We start from the raw sequence: 3,512 nt of genomic DNA, 5'->3' as shown, positions 1-3,512 counted from the left end.
AATCCCTCAACCACTCTCCAGAGCGTTCAAGGATAGAGACAAAAGGACCTTCCCGCAAACGTGCCTGTTTGGTTCGGGCTCCCTGCATCCACAAGGTGTCTGGCCGTGGCCTTGCTGCCTCTTCTGGCCTGCATCCCACTCCCGACCTTTGGGCCCCACGCCAGCCCCTGTGTTACTCACACTCAACACTGAGTCCTGTCTGCTGTGTATACACTGCCTCCCTGCCCTGTCCCCATTCTTCATTCCTCCAGGCTCCCTCCCATCATTCTTCCGTATTCTGACTGTCGACTGAAAGAAAATGCACAACATAAGGCTGTGAGTTGAGTTTATTCAGTGCTGTACTGAGGACTATGGCCCAGGAGACAGCCTCTCAAAGAGCTCTGAGGAACTGTCCAAAGAAGCAGGGGAGGAGCCTGGATATGTAGGACGTTTTCGGTTGGAAAACAAACATGAACATCAAAAGATGACTCCTAATCCCAAAGAACAGGCATCTCAAGTTAGGGATTTTAGTGCTCTTCTACGTACAAGAAGATGCAAGAATCTGCAGTCACTGAAATTTTAACTTAGACGTGTATATTAACTATCTAGGGGCCGGAAACCAAAGCACAGAATGCTTTCTGTTTTCCTGCACAAATTCCTCCCAGATGCACTGTTCGTGGGCAAGTGGCTAATGGCTTGATCTCAGTAGAACTGAAATGGCGGGCGACATTTTTTCTTTTTTTTCAAGAGTGAGCATCCCTCCTCCCTAGGACTCCCCTCCCTCTCGGCCTTGCGCTGTCTTTGTCCTGCCATTCCACTTGGCACTTTGTCCTTTAAATCTTGATTTACTTGTCTCTCTTTCTCACTAGATAACAATTATCTTTGAAAGCAGAGGCTGTGTTTTATTTGACTCTGTGTCACCAGCACTTACTTTAGCTCCTAGTAGCAATATTTGTAGAATTAATGAATTATTTATGAGTGAATAAAGGCACGTAATAAATAAATTTGACTTAGAAATCTCTTGCTCCAGTGTCTGGGAAGGTAATAGTAAGATGAAGATGGAGTGAAGTGTACAAACAGAATTTGAGAAGAAAAGCTGAGTGCATTTCAGACTGCACTGAACGTGAGTAAACCAGGGACACCTAGGCAGATAGTTAATAACACTTAACAAATATTTATTCAGAACTTATTAACTGCCAGGCACAGTTCTATGCATTAAAACAGGAGTCACCTTGCCCAGAGGGTTATGCCCTCAAGCCTTTTTTCAGGCAACCAGCTGGTCAACAGCTAAAAGACTGAGGGGGTCTGGAGACTGGATAGCTTGCAGGATAACCCCACGGAGCAAGTCACACTCCAGGGCTTCCCTGGGGTATAACTGAGGTCAGTCTGCAGGTGCACATGTATTTGCAGGTGAGGATGTATTCCTGCTGAGTTCTTTTTAACAAAGGAAGTGATCTTCCTCTAGCTCCTCTCTACAACCCTGAGCACAACTGGAACTGCTGTTCTTTTTTCTTTTAATTTATGTAATTTTTTGCATCCAAATTTTATACACACAACTATTTTAAGAAGCCACTGTAAAAAGCTTGCAAAAGAAAGCAAAATGCTTTAGGAGCTTGTATTCTAAAGAAACACACACACACACACACACACACACACACACCTTAAAATACATATATCATAAAACTCCAAAAACACATTTGTTCAGAATGAGTTGAGCACACGTTCTGTTCCATGTTGAACGACAAGGAGAGCTTGGGTATATTTTTGTATACCTCAGTGTTGTTCTTCGGAAATGTAGTTTAGGATTATGATAGCACTTCATCACATGAAATATGCTTCATATTTTCACATTTCTTATTATCTGCTGATAAATTCAAATGTGATTGTTAGAGAACATTGCTGCTTGCTGTGTATTAGCCAAACACAAGCAACGGCACGCTGCCTATTGGAAAACAAGAAGTGAATTAGGAGACTCATTGTTGCCTCTGATTGACCTGACCTCACTTTTTTGTGACCAACGGGATTTTCCATTAACCACAACACTGAATTCCCTACTCAAACTTCTGTATCAGATTTTTTTCTTTACGTATCTCATGTACTACTATCCTTCTTTCTGGAAGAACCTTCCCTTTGCCTACCATGGAATAGACTTAAGAACTATCTCAGGAGACAATATTTGTGATATTCTTTTAAATACTCATTCATTTGAGAAAGAAGTAATATCTCTGTAGATACCTTTATCATCTACTCATTTGTTAAGTTTATGAGCCTGTCGCCTGAAAAAGAAATGCACAAGCTAAAAGTTGAGAATTATGTTTCATTCAGTGGACTTACTGAGGATTTAAGCTTGGGATGCAGCCTCTCAGATAGTTCTGAGGACTGTTCTGAAGAGGTAAGGGAGGCTGAAAAAAAACCAATGTGGTGACCATCAAAAGGTTACTGCTAACCACAAAAACAGACATCTCAAGTTAAAGATTTTAGTACTTTTCTAAGTATGGGAAGATGCAAGAGTCTGGGCTTATTGAAATCATTCCTTTGATATGCATTTTAACTCTCTAGGGCCATATCCTGCTTTGCTCTATCCTGAGTTTCCCTGGGGGTGGGGGGCCGGGGGGTGGAGGAGGCCTGCAGTGGCTGATGGCTTCACGCGCACAACATCCTTGGTTTACGGAAATGTTAGGCGGCATTCTTTGTCCACAAGTCAATTAAGTGGAAAGGAATGCGTTATATAATATTCCTTAACATTTAAGATTTTAGTAAAACATTAAATAACATTTTTGCATCTTTAAGATTATGTATTATTTAAATAATAAACCTCTCTCTAAAAAATAATAAAACCTTTAATGTGGCTTGGAAATCGTGAAAAATTTGCTAGTCTTGATTGGTATAAATATTTATGAATGAACATAGACTAAAATATATCTGCAGGCTTGATGGTCACATATTTTTTACAGAATTATGGAGACACTCTATTAAAGACATTTGAAAATGTAGGGACTTTCCTGGTGGTCTAGTGGTTAGTACTCGGCACTGTTACTGCCGTGGCCCGGGTTCAATCCCTGGTCGGGGAACTAAGATTCCACAAGCCATGCAGTACGGCCAAAGAAAAAAATAGTAATAAACTAATAAATAGATATTCTTTCCTTCCGTCCCTCCCTTCTTCCTCTCTCTCTTTTTCTGCTGTATCGAGTTCACTGAATAGACATTAATAGAATGCATGTACTACTAGAGGGATCAATGATGAAAAATTCTTTTTCTTTTAAAGCAAAGACTTATATGGTTTATTTTAACACTGCATTTATTTAGCACATTTACAAAAATAAGTTCACATGGAAACATTATCACAAGTTTACAGGAAGAGAAAAAAAATTTTTTTTTCCTCTCTCTAAATGTCTTGGTAGTTAGATTATCTTTTGCATTTTCTCTAGTTCCACTGCTGAAAAGTATTAAATAATGGTGATTTGTGGTAACTATAATAAGACTCTTACATATAAATTACCAGTTTTCACTCATAAATGTATTAATGACAGCTT

At 39.7% G+C, this 3,512-nt stretch overlaps 1 non-coding gene across 1 annotated transcript; it reads left to right on the top strand.

The window, feature by feature from the left end:
• The first annotated feature begins 2,978 nt into the window (after positions 1-2,978).
• On the top strand, positions 2,979-3,050 carry TRNAN-GUU. The gene has a single exon. It is a non-coding gene; the product is annotated as a tRNA-Asn (tRNA).
• The last annotated feature ends 462 nt before the right edge of the window (positions 3,051-3,512 follow it).

The sequence above is a fragment of the Balaenoptera musculus genome, chromosome 18 (genome assembly GCF_009873245.2).
Source record: "Balaenoptera musculus isolate JJ_BM4_2016_0621 chromosome 18, mBalMus1.pri.v3, whole genome shotgun sequence".
Taxonomy (NCBI): Eukaryota; Metazoa; Chordata; class Mammalia; order Artiodactyla; family Balaenopteridae; genus Balaenoptera; species Balaenoptera musculus.
The sequence above is the reverse complement of the archived record's forward strand: the minus strand, read 5'-3'. Positions and strand labels throughout refer to the sequence as shown.